Source organism: Callithrix jacchus, chromosome 2, assembly GCF_049354715.1.
Source record: "Callithrix jacchus isolate 240 chromosome 2, calJac240_pri, whole genome shotgun sequence".
Classification (NCBI taxonomy): domain Eukaryota; kingdom Metazoa; phylum Chordata; class Mammalia; order Primates; family Cebidae; genus Callithrix; species Callithrix jacchus.
The window spans coordinates 83,377,338-83,394,582 of NC_133503.1; positions in this window are offsets into that span (position 1 = coordinate 83,377,338).

The following is a 17,245-nucleotide window of genomic DNA, read 5'->3' on the forward strand; positions in this document are numbered from 1 at the left end:
CCTATTTCTCCACATCCTCACCAACATCTGTTGTTTCCTGACTTTTTAATGATCACCATTCTAACTGATGTAAGATGATATCTCATTGTGGTTTTGATTGGCATTTCTCTAATGACCAGTGATGATGAGCTTTTTTTCATGTGTTTGTTGGTGGCATAAATGTCTTCTTTTGAAAAGTATTCATATCTTTTGCCCACTTTTCAATGGGGTTGTTTTTTTCTTGTAAATTTGTTTAAGTTCCTTGTAGACTCTGGATATTAGCCCCTCATCAGATGGATAGATTACAGACCTTTTTTTTTCATTTAGTAGGTTGCCTTTTTCCTCTGATGATAGTTGCTTTTGCTCTGCTGAAGCTCTTTAGTTCAATTAGATCCCATTTGTCAATTTTGGCTTTTGTTGCTATTGCTTTTGGTGTTTTAGTCATGAAGTCTTTCTTTGCCTATGCCTATGTCCTGAATGGTATTGTGTAGGTTTCCTTCAAGGATTTTTATGACTTTAGGTCTTATGTTTAAGTCTTTAATTCATCTTAAGTTAATTTTTGTATAAGGTGTAAGGAAGGGGTCCAGTTTCTGTTTTCTGCATATGACTAGTCAGTTTTCCCAGCACTATTTATTAAATAGGGAATCCTTTCCCCATTGCTTGTTTTTGTCAAAGATCAGATGATTGTAGAAGTGTGGTGTTATTTCCGAGGCCTTTTTTCTGTTCCATTGGTCTATATCTCTGTTTTGCTACCAGTACCATGCTGTTTTGGTTACTGTAGCCTTATAGTATAGTTTGAAATCAGGTAGCATGATGACTCCAGCTTTAATTGTTTTGTTTACTTGTTTGTTTTTGTTTTGTTTTTGCTTAAGATTGCTTTAAGTACATGGGCTCTTTTTTGATTTCTTATGAAATTTAAAGTAGTTTTCTATAATTCTGTGAAGAAAGTCTGCTTGATGGGGATAGCATTGAATCTATATATTTCTTTGGGCACTATGGTCATTTTTATAATACTGATTCTTCCTGCCAATGAGCATGGAATGTTTTTCCATTTGTTCATTTGTTTGTGTCCTCTCTTCTTTGAGCAGTGATTTGTAGTTCTCCTTGAAGAGGTCCTTCATATCCCTTGTAAGTTGTATTCCTAGGTATTTTATTCTCTTTGTAGCAGTTGTGAATGGGAGTTCACTCATGCTTTGGCTCTTTGTCTGTTACTGTTGTATAGGAATGCTTGTGATTTTTGCACATTGATTTTGTATCCTGAGGCTTTGATGAAGTTGCTTATCAGCTTAAGGAGATTTTGGGTTGAAATGATGGGCTTTTCTAAATACACAATCATGTCATCTGCAAATAGGGACAATTTGACTTCCTCTTTTCCTATTTGAATACTCATTATTTTTTTCTCTTGCCTGATTGACCTGGCCATAACTTCCAAGACTATGTTGAATAGGAGTGGTGAGAGAGGGCATCCTTGTCATGTGCTGGTTTGCAAAGGGAATGCTTCCAGATTTTGCCCATTGAATAGGATACTGGCTGTGGGTTTGTCATAAATAGCTCTTATTACTTTAAGAAATTAGCATGAAGCAGTGTTGAATTTTATTGAAAGCCTTTTCTGCATCTATAGAGATAATCATGTGGTTTTCGTCATTAGTTCTGTTTATGTGATGGATTATGTTGATTTGCATATATCTAACCAGCCTTGCATCCCCAAGATGAAGCCAACTTGCTCCTGGTGGATAAGCTTTTTGATGTATTGCTGGATTTGGCTTGCCATTATTTTCTTGAGGATTTTTGAATCAATGCTTTTCAGGAATATTGGTCTGACATTTTCTTTCTTTGTTGTTTCTTTGCCAGGTTTTGATACCAGGATGATGTCAGACTCCTAAAATGAGTTAGGGAGAATCCTCTCTTTTTCTATTGGATGGAATAGTTTCAGAAGGAGTGGTACCATCTCCTCTTTGTATGTCTGATAGAATTTGGCTGTGAATCTGCCTGGTCCTGGGCTTCTTTTGTTTTGGTTGGTAGGCTATTACTGCCTCAATTTCAGAAATTGTAATTGGTCTATTCAGGGATTTGACTTCTTTCTTGTTTAGTCTTGGGAGGGTGTATGTGTCCAGGAATTTATTCATTTTTTCTAGATTTTCTTGTTGCTTTGTGTAGAGGTGTTTATAGCATTTCCTGATGGTAGTTTGTATTTATGTGGGATCCATGGTGATATCCCCTTTATCATTTTTTACTGTGTCTATTTGATTCTTCTTTTCTTCTTTAGTAGTCTGTCTAGCAATCTATCTATTTTGTTAATCTTTTCCAAAAACCAGCTCCTAGATTCATTGATATTTTGAAGGGTTTTTTGTATCTCTATCTCCTTCAGTTCTCTGTTCTTAGTTATTTCTTGTCTTCTGCTAGCTTTTGAATTTGTTTGATCTTGCTCCTCTAGTTCTTTTAATTGTGATGTTAGGCTGTCTATTTTAGATCTTTCCTGCTTTCGCCTGTGGGCATTTAGTGCTATAAGTTTCCCTCTCCACACTGCTTTAAATGTGTCTCAGAAATTCTGGTACATTGTGCCTTTGTTCTCTTTCATTTCAAAGAAGTTATTTATGTCTGCCTTAATTTTGTTATTTACCCAGTAGTCATTCAGGAGAAGGTTGTTCAGTTTCCATGTTGTTTTTGGTTTTGAGTGTGTCTCTTAATTCTGAGTTCTAATTTGATTGCACTGTGGTCTTAGACACTGTTATGATTTCTATTATTTTGCAGTAGCTGAGGAGTTTTTACTTTCAATTATGTGGTCAATTTTAGAATAAGTGTTATGTGGTGCTAAGAGAAAGGTATATTCAGTTGATTTGGGATGGAGAGTTCTGTAAATATCTATTAAGTCCGCTTGGTCCAGAGGTGAGTTCAAGTCTTGCATATCCTTGTTAATTTTCTGTCTCATTGATCTGTCTAATATTGACAGTGGAGTGTTAAAATCTCCCTCTGTTATTGTGTGGGACTCTAAGTCTTTTGCAGGTCTCTGAGAACTTGCTTCATGAAGCTGGGTGCTCCTGTATTTGGTGCATATATATTTAAGGATAGTTAGGTCTTTTTGTTGCATTGATTTCTTTTCCATTATGTAATGCTCTTATTTGTGTTTTTTTATCTTTATTTGTTTAAGGTCTGTTTTATCAGAGACTAGAATGGCAACCCCTGCTTTTTTTTCTTTCTATTTTCTTGGTAAATCTTCCTCCATCCCTTTATTTTGAGCCTATGTGTGTCTTTGCACATGAGATACGTCTCCTGAATATAGCACACTGATGGGTCTTGACTCTGTTTCCAATTTGCCAGTCTGTGTCTTTTAATTGGGGCATTTAACCCCTCTACATTTAAGGTTAATACTGTTATGTATGAATTTGATCCTGTCTTTGTGATGCTAGCTGGATATTTTACCCATTAGTTGATACAGTTTCTTCATAGTTTTGATGGTCTTTATAGTTTGGTATGTTTTTGCAGCAGCTGGTACTGGTATTTCCTTTCCATATTTAGTGCTTCCTCAGTAGCTCTTGTAAGGCAGGCCTGGTGGTGACATATTCCCTCAGCATTCACTTGTCTATAAAGGATTTTATTTCTCCTTTGCTTATGAAACTTAGTTTGGTTGAATAAGAAATTCTGGGAAGAAAGCTGTTTTCTTTAAGAAGGTTGAATGTTGGCCTTCACTCTCTTCTGGCCTGTAGGGTTTCTGCAGAGAGATCTGATGTTAGTCTGATAGGCTTCCCTTTGTGGGTAACCCAACCTTTGTCTCTGGCTGACCTTAACATTTTTTCCTTCATTTCAATCTTGGTGAATCTGATGATTATGTGCCCTGGGGTTGCTATTCTAGAGAAGTATCTTTGTGGTGTTCTCTGTATTTCCTGAATTTGAATGTTGGCCTGTCTTGCTAGGCTGCGGAAATTCTCCTGGATAATATCCTGAAGAGTGTTTTCCAACTTGGTTCCATTCTTCCCGTCATGTTCAGGTTCAATCAAACATAGGTTTGGTCTTTTTATATAGTCCCATATTTCCTGAAGGCTTTGTTTGTTCCTTTCCATTCTTTTGAATCTTGTCTTCACACTTTATTTTATTAAGTTGATTTTCATTCTCTGATATCCTTTCTTCTGCTTGATTGATTCAGCTATTGATACATGTGTATGCTTCACAAAGTTCTCGTGCTTTGTTTTTCAGCTCCATCAGGTCATTTATGTCCTTGTCTAGACTGGCTGTTCTAGTTAGCAGGTCCTGTATCCTATTATCAAGGTTCTTAGCTTCCTTGCATTTGGTTAGAACATGCTCCTTTAGCTCAGAAAAGTTTGTTATTACTCACCTTCTAAAGCCTGCTTCTGTCAATTTGTCAAACTTATTCTCCATCCAGTTTTGTTCCCTTGCTGGCAAGGAGTTGTGATCCTTTGGAGGAGAAGAGGCATTCTGGTTTTGGAAATTTTCAGCCTTTTTTCACTGTTTTTTTTTTCCTCATCTTCATGGATTTATCTACCTTTGGTCTTTGATGTTGGAGACCTGTGAATGGGGTTTTTGTGTGGGTGTTCTTTTTGTTAATGTTGATGCTATTGCTTTCTGTTTTTTAGTTTTCCTTCTAACAGGCTTTTCTTCTGAAGGTCTGCGGGAGATTGCTGGAGGTCCACTCCAGACCTTGTTTGCTAGGGTGTCACCAGTGGAGGCAGCAGAACAGTAAAGGTTGCTGCCTGCTTCTTCCTTTGGAAGCTTTGTCCCAGAGGGGCACCTACCAGATGCCAGCTGGAGCTCTCCATTATGAGGAGTCTGTCAACCCCTGCTGGGAGGTTTCTCCCAGTCAGGATACACAGGGTCAGGGACCCACTTGAGGGGGCAGTCTGTCCCTTAGCAGAGCTCCAGTGCTGTGCTGTGAGATCTGCTGCTGTCTTCAGAGCCAGTGGGCAGGAACATTTAAATCTGCTGAAGCTGCACCCACAGCTGCTCCTTCCCCCAGGTGCTCTGTCCCAGGGAGATGGGAGTTTTATCTATAAGCCCCTGACTGGGGTTACAGATATGGGGTTTTATTGAATGGTGGGGGTGGCTCTCAAGTCTGCTTGTCTCTTCATCCCTTCTCCTCATCTGTTTGTCTGCCTCTGGAGCCTGGAGTTTGGGGTTTATATGGGTATAGGATAGGGAGTGAGGAGGCCAAAAGGCAATGTTTTGAACACAAAAACAGAAATGTCTGTTTCCTCTTAGGTCTGCAAGTCTCCAGGCTTGAGGGAGATGCCAGGGAACTTCCCTCCTCTACCCAGTATTTCCCTGTCCCCTGTCTGTATCACAAAGTTGGCATTCTGATAAGGAAACAAAGTCTTAGAAAAGAAAGTGACTTTTCCACCATCAACTGAGATCTTCTGTCCATTACACAGAAGTGAACAAAGACAATGTCCAGCAGAGTCTGGCTTGTATTGTAACAGAACAATTTTTATCCACAATCAAAGAGGCATGGGTACAGGAAAATCACAGAGATGTCAGTAGTGAAATTTGACTAAGAGGATTCAGAAGCTGGCCCAAGGGAAATTAAAGCTGTGAAATCTAGAGGAAAGCAAGGCAAGAAGTAGAAGGAGCAGACAGGCATCAAGTTCACCAGCACGGCATAGGCTAGTTCAAACAAACGTCAGCCAGTGATGTGCCATCTGTGTTGGGATGTGTCTATGTATCCACTCAGCCACCTATGGCCACCTATGTGAGGAAAATCCTATTTGTCACTAACCTTTTTCCTGGAATGTCCTACCTTTTTGCTTTTTTGGAAAACTTGTCTTCTAATAAGACTCAGTTCACACCTCTTCTCTGATTAATCCCTTTCCCATTCCTCCTTAGTATTTTGAGCTCACTTCTGTAGAACCTACAACACTGTATAATAATCTTTGGCAGGCTTTTCCAATGGTTAAACTGTATGCTTATAATTAGTAGGAACTGTATTTTATTCATATTTCTATCCCTAGAACTTATTTCCCAGAAAATGTTTAGTAAGTGTATATGTGAAGTGAGTAAATAAGTGAAATCTTTGATCCATGAAGGGCCCCAAAGTGACTGTTATTTTTAATATTCTTCAAATACACTCTCAGAAACAAAATTCAGTTACATGAACACTGCTTATTTAGTGATGATATGATATTAGAGATGACCTCAACCTGGAAATAATAATGTAGAGAAGGATAAATCCAATAAGCTAAAAAACATTGTGGTCACTGGTCTGTGGTTAATTTTTATTAACAAGTCTGGAAACAATTTTGAATTGGATTTTTGTCTGATTTCTTCTTTTCAGTCTTCTAAGATTAAGCAACTAATTTTTTGATGCAATGGTTCATTTATTTATTCATATAACTCTTTTCCCCTATAATCAGGCATTCTGTCAAATGATAGAATTTTAAAAAGAACAAAACACAGCCCAGCCATTTTGAAGAGCAAACTTTAAGTTTTAGATTTTAAAGGGGCAATTGATATGACATCAATCAGCACATAGTATGTTATATACAAATTGAGATAGGAATAGGGTAGTAAGTAATTACATGTAATTTCACTCTGTTTCTCAATAATGCCTATTGAACAGTCACACCTAGTTACATGTAAAGAGAGTCAGTGCCTCTGAGAGCCTAAAGAAGATACATTATAACTATTATAATCTAGCTCCTTTCATCCAATTAATTTCAACCAAACTGACTTGGGGTGTGATTATGGACAAGCATTCTGAGCCTAGTTTTCTCATTTACGAAATAAAGATAATAAAGTCTACTTCAAAAAAACTTTGGGAAGGTTGATTTTTAAAACATTATATATTTTCAATATAAATATAGAGCTGCTACGGCATGTCCAACAGACTTCAAATTAGGTGATGTTTTTCATACTTCAGATCATCTCTGATATCAAAGTGCTTAAAATTAAAAATTATTGACCAGGAGTGCTTGTAAGAAAAAAGTATTTCATTTTTATAATGCCCATATCCCTCAAATTTCTACTGCACTAGAAATGCAGGCATGCCTTGAGGGACTAGGAAGATTGGTAACCTTATTAGAATTAAATGCAGTTATATAATCCTATTTCTACCAGGATTCCTCTCTATTCGTATACACTATGGTTCTGGCTATATTAAAAAAAAATTGGCTTTTCTGTCATCAGAATACATTGCTCAAGAAGACGTTGTTGCTAGTAATGCTCTCTATATTTCAGAGTTTAGGTGTCTATATGAATGTGTCATATTTTATATCTTCTTTCAATTAAGGCACTTATACCTTACTGGTAGACTGAGTTTATGTATTAAAAAAGTGGTTCCATTTTATTGGTGAATTAAAGGAAAATATCAAGGTAGTACATAGGAAAAGTCCATTTTCTAGGGGTCAAAGAAAAAGAAAAATGCTACAGTAATGATAGTGCAGTGAAAAGATGTTTTTACCCCTCCATGTCATACATTTTATTGCTGATACAATTTAAGCAAGCTGAATTGTACATCCTTATATTAGAACATTAGTGAGCCTGGTTTAATGAAAAGCTTTTGTCACTGGCTTTTAACCTAGTAAAATCCCAAGAATATTAGCTTCTCGAAGCCCAGGTTTACAATGTTCGAACGATAAGTATATACCTATTCCCATTTATTTATTTTTGTAAATAGAATAATATAATTTATACATTGCCTTGAAGAGATATCATGTTCTCTTTATAAGAGTCAAAAATAAAACATTATATTTCAATTAAATAGAAACATTAAGCTTCAAGAAAAGATTAAATTTACTTGAAAGGCTTGGAAACCTTCCAAATAAATTTGTTATTTTTGTTAAAATGTTCCAGTTAAATTTCTATGAGTGCTAAACATATTTTTTTATGTTCAATGGGCTTGGCAGTGCATGGCATGAATAGTATCATTTTTCAATGTCTGTTGCATTACAAAAAGCTCTAGTTGATCCTTGCATGCAGTGTGGTTTGTCTCTTCTGAGTTCCTTGGCAACAATAACCTCTCATCATGATTACGGAGTCTTTTGCAGAAGGATGTGCCTAATCCCAGTGCTCCATCAACTCAGTAATCTATTCCAATCAGTATTTGATAGATTTGACAGGCCATCTCTAGCCAAGTGAGACAGATTCAGGCAGGTCAAGCATCTTAGCAGTCTGCTGCAAAATGTTGGGGAAAACCTTTGTGCTACATCAAAAATTATGGACACTATAATTGCTTCTGGTCTCTTCTCTGATGATAGAAAAGGAATACAAAAATTTCCAGGTCCATAGTTTAAAATATACCTGTTATTTTAGTTATTGAACAAGTTCACTCAATATTAAAAAAATAAGGAAAAATAACCTGGTATTATTATATTCAGCCAACAGCAATAATTCAAGATTATTAAATAAGTCCATTGTTTCAATGCATAGATTTCTTAATATTTCTAGTTTTTCTTATATATGCATAAACCAGTATCATATTTCTGAAAACCATGAATCAAGTTTCACAATCCAATTTTAAAAGGCCTTAATAAATAAATATTTTTAAAGACATAATATAACCTAAGATGGCAAGTGTAGTCTCCCGCTATGTTTTTAAATATAATAACAATAAAGGGAGTCACTTGAAAAGGAAATCACTGTTTACCTCAAATCTAGCTCTTATTCTCAGCATTCCCTGTTTCCATAGATTGGGGAACGTGGAAAGAAGCTCTCTATGTAATATGGTGCACTTGACTATTTTTAACTAGCAAAGATTAGTCTCTCTTGGTTATTTTTTCCTTTCTACATTACTTCTTATAAGACAAGAATTTAGAAAACTGTAACTGCTCAATATACATTTATTATTATAGCTGATAATAATCAGCAGTGATTTGTATACAGTGATATATAATAGTTAAATATTACTTATTTCAGAAGCATTTATAATTTTTTTATTATAAACCCTGGCAAACATTTCAGTATGTTTGATTCAACCACCATTTGAAAGATTTCAATGTGCTCCAAGTAGTAGAGCAAAAGCAACTCACTAAATATATTCCAACTACTTTAGGTTTAGGGAAATGTATGAAGAGATATGAATTTAAAGTGCTTACCTTTCTCACTCTACTATTTCCTGACTTCTTTCCCCCAAGAGCTCAGCTGGCTCCCTGTAATTTAACAGTAAGATTTAAATAAGAAAGAAATCCTAATCTTTCCATCCTTCTTTGCCTTAGGGCTAAACTGTACACAGTAGCTGTTAATCTAAAAATTTTATCTAAGATTTCAAAAAGCAGCTTCACATGTGATGTGAAAATAGCATAACCTAAAAGCACTGAAAGTGATTCTCAATTTCTCTGTGAGAATGTAACTTAAAGGAGCAGAATTCTTCTACAAATTCCTGCTACCCTTAATAAAGGAACTAACTGATTTAAATGAAAGGATTCTTTCTACAATATAGGTGAAACCTAGGTAAGACCTATAGTAATAGGACTTGTTTGGTAAACACATACAGGGTTTGACTATGATTCAGACAGTAATGAATAACATGTTCAGAAGCTATATAGTAAGCTGAATCTGAGGTGAGCTGGAAAAATAGAGGAAAATGTAATAGTCAGATGTGCCAGAAAGCTTATGATACATCCTCGTTCTCCTCTTCTTCCAGAAAAGAGAGAGCATGGCTTTAAAAAAAAAAGTGTGTGTGTCTGTGTGTGTGTATGTGTGTGTGTCTGTTGTGTGTGTGTTTAGATTGACAAAGAACAAAAACAAATTCTTCCCTAGACATTTACCCATCATTCTTGTGTTCATTAATTTTTATCATTTCACAGAGGCAGATTGTAGAATTGTTATTGGAAGCATTGGGATTGGGTGTGCTAATGCTAGAGGTAGCCCTTCACTTAAAATTAATCACCTAACAGATTTCCTTCCAAAGACTGAAGAGACACAGCAAGAGGAAAACAGTAAAGCAAAGAAGCTGGCTAAGGTCTGAGCTGTGTAATTCCGCCCTTGACCACCCGTGTCATTGCAGCCCACAGAACCTTGGATGGTGCTTGCCAGAAATCTGCATTGAGGTGCTGAGCTGACTCCCACGGCTTTTTAAGTATCTGAAGGGGAGCAAAATCGAGATTAATATGCGTTGAAAAATAAAATGCCCTTACCACATTTTTGTCTGACCTTTGCACAGTTAAATGAATATATCTCCTCACTGGGAGTTTTTGGCTACATGTCAGGTTTGCAGAAGGAGGTTAAAAAAAAAAAAAAAGTCCTTGCAGCCTAAGGAGGAAGGGATGCTCCTAAGTGAACTTGATAGATATTATTAGTATAGAGGTGATTCGAGGCAGGCTCTCTCTCTTTCCTTCTCTCTGCACTTTGTGTTCTACCCTGGGGCAGAATAACTGATGGAAAATTACATCTATAGGAGAGTTGAATATTGCCTTAAAATGCCAATAAAACAAGCTTGGGAGCAGACAGTAGAGGCTTTATTTTCTTTCATTTTATTTTGCTCAAGAATGCTTTACCTACCAAAGATCTGTGGCAGAGCTGTGTGAGCAGGGGAGATGAGACTTGCAAAAAGTTGACCTTGAACAAAGAACACTCCCAAAGCTTCATGTTGCTTGCGATTCTGAAAGCTTTTTCCCAAAGTCGAATCAATTGCCAATGAAGTATGTGGAGAACAGAAACCTAAAGGCTTTCCTCACTTTCTCCCCTCCACAAAGGTTCTTCTTCATTTATTTATCTCTTCCATTTTTTTTTTCTTTTTTGGTCAAAGTTCCCAAGGGAAGCAACATCTGCAAGTAGCAAGAGACTTGCATTTCCTTTGTGTTGTGAAGGCTGCACAGGCTTTGAGGGCTAAGCTGGATCTACCCAGTGTCCAGGCTGCTCCCTTTTCTTCCATGCAATCTTCTACCCATGGACTTTGGGAAACACTACTGTCACTTTCTCCCGAGGGTGGGCTTAGAAAAGAATAGCAATGCGTGAAGGTCACTGTGTGTGGAAGCTAAGAGAACAGACGGTTGAGAATTAAAACAATAAAAGTCCTAGAAACAAATTGTGTTAATCTAAGAGAATGTAACCCTGAGGGGCGCTAGATAGGCTGGGCTGGGGCTGCACTGAGGAGCCCTGCTGAGTGGTTGGAGTAGGAGTTTAGCCTCTGTCCAGCCTGCTGGTCTAACTGTGGACTTGTGTAGGTCATTGTCTGAGCAGAGCAAGCTGGGAGGTGCCCCAGAGTCAGTATCCTGAGAAGAAATGAAAACAAATAAAGAGCAAAAATCTTGATCATCGTTAGGAACAAAAGCAATCTCATTTTGAACAGAAATGCTTTCAACTTGTTTGGATTCTTAGAAGAAAGCCAAATAAGAACAATGAAGTTCAGTTAATATTTCTCTTCCTTCCTTTTCTTCTTTCCTCCTTCCCTTCTCTCTCTCCCTTTCTTCCTTTTATTTTGAAAGAAATAGGTATTCTTTTCTTGCTAGAGAAGGAAGTTGAGTATATTTGACTTTCAGAAATCTGTTTCACTGTTCATTTCCAATGCAACTTATTCTTTCAAAAATGAAAGTTTTGGTTATCCAGATTAGTCGGTTATTTGATGTTTGTATTTCTGTGTCTTTGTCTTTGTTGCTATGGTTTGAGTGTTTCCCCTCTTAAATTTAGGTGTTACTACTTAATTCCCAATGTGATGGCATTAAGGGGTGAAGTCTTTAAGAGGTAATTAAGTCATGAGAGGTCCTACCCTCATCGATGGGATTATGTGCTCTTATAAAAAGGCTTGACAGAGGAAAATTGTCCCTCTTGCCCTTCCACCTTCTATTACATTAGGACACAGTGCACTTCCCCTCCAGAGGATGCAGCCCTCGCTGGACAACTGAACCTGCTGGCACCTTGATCTTGACTTGGCAGCCTCCAGAGCACTGAGAAAATAAGTTGCTGTTCTTTACAAATTACTCAGTCTGTAGCATTTTATTATAGCAACCAAAACTGACTAGGACATCTAACTAGTCAGGGTCATCACAAGATGTTTCTGTTGAAAATTTCTTTTGTTGTAAAACATCCCTGGGACCATTGGGCGAGAATTGAAAATAAAGGTAATATGATGGAATCAGCACTTCAGTGGCACTGACATATAAACAGTCAAATTAGCTTTCTTGTCAGGAAAAAATGGAAGCTGCGCCACAAAACATGATTCCAGCAGCAGCCTGAAGTGTCCTTTGATCTATTAAGGTCATTAATAATGCGATGTCCAAGCATTGCTTTTGGGTTGTTGAATAATGTAAGGATTACTTGATTTGATAAAATCTATTTCCTGTGGATGGTTGTTTACTGAATTAAATGTGGTTTGTTTTATAGTATACCCTTTTATAATTAAAATAATTCACATTGCTAACACATATTTAAGGGATTAAATTTGACATACTCTGAGCTAGTTAACAGAGAGGAATTGCTTCACAGATTGAAAATAGAGGTTCTGTTTTTTGTTTCTAAACTTTTGTGTCTTTATAAAAGGAACAATTCTGCTGGCTTGGGTCAGCATGTTCTCCTGATTTTTTTCCTCCATGAGGAAACATTAATCAGATTCTGATTACTGTCTTTAGGTTGTCAAGAGGTGAACAGAAGTTTTAAGAGGAGTCTAGGAGAATTTGTAGACTCTAGCTTCGGGAATTGAGTAAACACATTAAATTTGGAAAGTTAGTCACCAGGGTAATGGGTTAGAAAGGGCATTTAACTGCATTCCGCTAAAAATAACACTTTTCTAGAAGCTCAAAGAAACATGGTAGTGCTTTAGCCAAACTATCTGCATTTTTTTCCCCTGAAAATTTGGGCTTTTAGCTAAAAAGAGCCTCCTGGTTTTACATAAAGTTCAGAGAAAAACAAAGGTTTGTTATAATTTAATAAAATAAAATATAATTGTAAAAGAAATCAGTTATTTAAGAAGGATAAAATTCTCTGCAAATTTTCATTGATGTATCTATTTCTGCTTGGTTATGTATAGTTTGAGTCACCCCCAAATCCAGATGTTATTTTTCTTATTTCTTTTAAGATAGGAAATTATAATTCATTTTTATATACCATTGAGAATGTTAGCAACTTTGTAAGGCAGTTCTGTGTATTTTTACATCAAACATTAATCTGAAAGTATGCAAAAATTTCTCACAAAAGATACTAAGTCAACATTCATAGCACATTAAAAAAATGGAGGCTTGAATGTTATTGACTTTTGAAATGACAGCAAATGGATCTTCAATTTATTCCTTGGTTATAGACAACTTAGAACCATACTTCTTCATGTGCTGAATGTAGTTTGTGTGCATTATAACCAATTATTATTGGTTTCTTTCACTAATAAGTAGATTATATTACTAATATTGGCAGTCAAAACCTAGGTGATTAAAGCATTTCAATCATAGTTCGATAGTCTTAGGAAACCTCATTATATCACATATCAAATTAAAAGTTTTGCTATTTTCACCTTGAATTTATAACTTAAAAGCATTTAAGACATTAATATATTGCCGAGGCACATCACTTGATTAAGCCAACTAAAACTGTGGAAATGATACTTACCAGAATGACCATGACCTGAAAGAGTGTTTTCATTATTTACTACTCATTTCAAGCACGTTTTGTGAATACCATTCTGACTGGCTGCCTCCATACTTCAGGATGGATGAAAAGTCTTTTTATTTTTGATTGTTGTTTTGCACAATCCCTGAAGAGTATACATTAAATGGTTTTGGTTTTATCCTCCTCTTTATCTGACCAATGTGTTCAGTACTAAAATGAGCATTAGAAGACATATATTGTTGAGTAAAACAAATAAAACAGGATAAGGATTTGTAGTAGTCTGTTCTTGCATTGCTATAAAGAAATACCTGACACTGGTTAATTTATAAAGTAACAAATTTTAATTGGCTCATGGTTCCACAGGCTGTATATGAAGCATAGCTGGGGAGGCCTCCGGAAACTTGCAATCTTGGTATAAAGGCATATCTTACATGGCCAGAGCAGGAAGCTGAGAGAGGAGGGAGGTGCTACACATTTTAAACAACCAGATCTCATCATAACTCACTCACTGTCACCCGAACAGGCACCAAGGGAACAATGCTAACCCTCTGTCACTATAACAAGGAAAGGGAGAAAAGGAGAAGTAGGAAGCAAATGTTTTAAAAGTTTGAGGAGGTAAAGTTGCATCATGATCCAATCACCTCCCACCATGCCCCACCTACAATCAACACTGGGGATTACATGAGATTTGGTGGGAACTCAGATCCAAACCATGTCAGAATTGATGATCAGACACAATTCTTTATCTTCCATTGAGTAACCCCTGACTTTGTTATCACAAACCTGCTTCATCAGCACTGATTTCAATGCACCTTTCATACTCTAACTTATAATACAGTTCTTAGCTAAAAATAGTCTTCTTCCATGGCATGTATTTTTGGAGGTAACTAACAGAAAATTTGCCAAGTACTTCTTCCACATATCCATGACTTTTATACCAGAAGCTATTGTATAATGTAAACATTAATGGTTCTATCCAAATGTAAAGTGAGATATAACACGATTTTCAACATTAAAAAACAGTGATATTATATGACATCCTATAATCATTTAACATTGAAGTCTTGCCAGCATTCCAATCTGCTTTCTCTCAGAGGAGGGTATTTTTCATGTAATTAGTGGATGGTTTTCCTTTTTGGACGTCTTATGAGCAGGAAAACTTTGGATGATGCTCTCATAGTTTTGCTTTCTTTTCTCGACTGTTAGCGACTGAAGTCATAAATTTCACATTAGAAAGCTATATTTAGAGTTTGTTATGTAAAAGCTCACTTGTTTACCAGAAAGATTTCCGTGTTCTACTGGAAAATTTTGGAGAAAAGCCTGCATGGTTTCATTTCTTCAAATGGAACTTAAGCAAATCTAGATGCTAAGCACAAGTTGCTCATGACAAGTGTGTGATATAGATATGGTCCCTATTCTTACAGAAGATAAGTATGAACCAGAAGTCACAGCACAGAGTGAAAAGTGTGCTGGAGGAAGCAGTAGTGATGTCTTTCCTAGCCTGGGAAGGTCAAATAAGAATTTCCAGAGAAACCTCTCTTTCACTATAACAAGAAAGAGGAGAAAAGGAGACGTAGATGCAAATATTTTAAAAGTTTGAGGAAGAAAAGTTGCATCCTGCTGACTTCTGTCTTCTCTACGAAGTAGGGATTCTTCTGAGGGGACTGGGGAAGCAGAAGTTTGCTAAAGTGAAAAACATTTGAAATAGTTTTGTAAAGAATGAGAAATAATGACATAAAACCCAAGAGGCAGGGAGATTTATCTATTTTGTTCATTTATGCATTAAAAAATAGAAAACATTTACTTATGAAACAAATGATTGAATGAATGATTAATATACAGTGATGGAATTGACTGTTAGTTGTAGATCTTAAAATTATACTTGATTATGTGCTTTTTTTCAGCAGGTCTTAGTCACATATCAGAAGGCAGGTCTGGGAGAATCAGAGAGTTGGGATTTTGTCAGACAGGAGAGATGAAAATAGAATGGTACAAGGGTGTACTAGATATTCTTTAGGTGCTGGACTGTGAGGTCTAACATGGCAGTGGAGGAATGCAGATGAGCTCACGGACAGGATCAGAGGTTCTAGAGAACTGGCATTTGGAGGGCATGTATTGAAAGGAGTAGAGGTTGAGATCAAAGGATAAGACTCTAGAATTTAAAGTTCAGAGCCCCTCCTGATGATATAGGTTATAGTTGGCTGGAACTGAAATGATATTTTTAAATTGTATCTCCTGTCACTTTCCTCCAAATCCTTCTCCACATTACAAGGGGTTTTGCATTCATGGCTCTTTCTATGCTAGCCCACTAAATATATATGAGCCTCTTTGTGCCTCAGTTTCTCCTTCTGAAAAGGGGAAAACATTCATTTCAAAGAGTTGTAGTGTTTAAATGGGATGATAATATAAAATTATAAATTTGCCTACAACACTGAGGTGTAAGATATACCATATTATTTAATTTTTAAGTTAAAATTCAATGGAATCTGCCTCTAAGTTCCCATTTAATGTGATGCCCAGTTACTAAATATGAACCATTAATTGGGGCTCTTTTCTCTGTTTGTCAATGTAAACACTATAAAATACTTAGAAATATCCTCTGGCCTTTCGTCCATCCAGGTTGCATATGAGATGCTCACTGTATGAAGCAACATGATGCATTCAAAGGCTGGTGGGTCCACTGCCTCTCTGCCGGGTAGGTCACTGCCATCCTTTTGCTGCAGAGCTCAAGTCTGTGGTGCCCAAATTTTCGCTTCCTCAGCACACACATTTGCCCACGCATCAAAAGTCCTGTTACTCCCCAGGGTACTTCTACCCCGGGCTCTGACATTAGTGTACACATCACCACATATCTTTTCTCAAGACCACAGAGACTGCTATGCTTGGGTGACTGCCCCTCTTTCAACACAGTAACACCTCTTCCACCCCACACTCCATCTCTTCCCTCTCAGGAACACACAGCTACATTCCCCTCTCACATAAAAATCCAGATAAAGATGTATTAAAGATAATTAACAACTTTTGTCTTGGGCCATGCAAATATAACACCTATAACAAACTCTGTGATCACAAGCCTAGAATTTCCTGGAGGAGAGGTAGGCAAAATGACCTTTCCATCCTCTGGGTATCTCTTCTGGCAGGGAATAGTATAGAAATTAATAACTTGGATATTGTGTCCTGAAGGTAAATTACATAACACAGAGTGAACAGATAGGTCAGGAATTGTCTCAGAAATTACCCTTATGTCATCGTTAGGCTAAACTCCCTCCCACACAGAAGCGTGGCCCAGACCTCTAAAACTGAGATGATAATCACTGACCCCTTTGCCAGGGCTCTCAGTAGAAGGAAGGAACAGATCCTGAGACTCAGAAGAGGTGACAGGGAGCAAATTCCATGTCTCTTAATTGCCACTGGCCTCTCTAAATGAACCCAAACCTGTCCTTGAGACCCCAACCAGTTAAAAGGGTAACTTAGGCTGCAACTTGCAGAGCTAATGAAATTTCCAGATGAGAGGTCTCAAAAGGCAGAGTCCTTCAACTAGCCAGGGCCCTGCACTGAACTTGAAGATTTGGATTCAATTCTCCATGCTGATTCCCTCCATGCAGCAGACTCTAGGAATCCAAGCCCTTTAGATGGGAGCTGGCTCTTGAAATTTTTGGTACCAACAGCTGCCCTCTGGTGACATGATGCCCACTCCATACCAAGGTGTCAGCTCTGCCATGCACTTTGTTTACCCCGACATTTAGCATGGGGTGTAGGGCTTGGTGATGGATAATCACCAAGGATT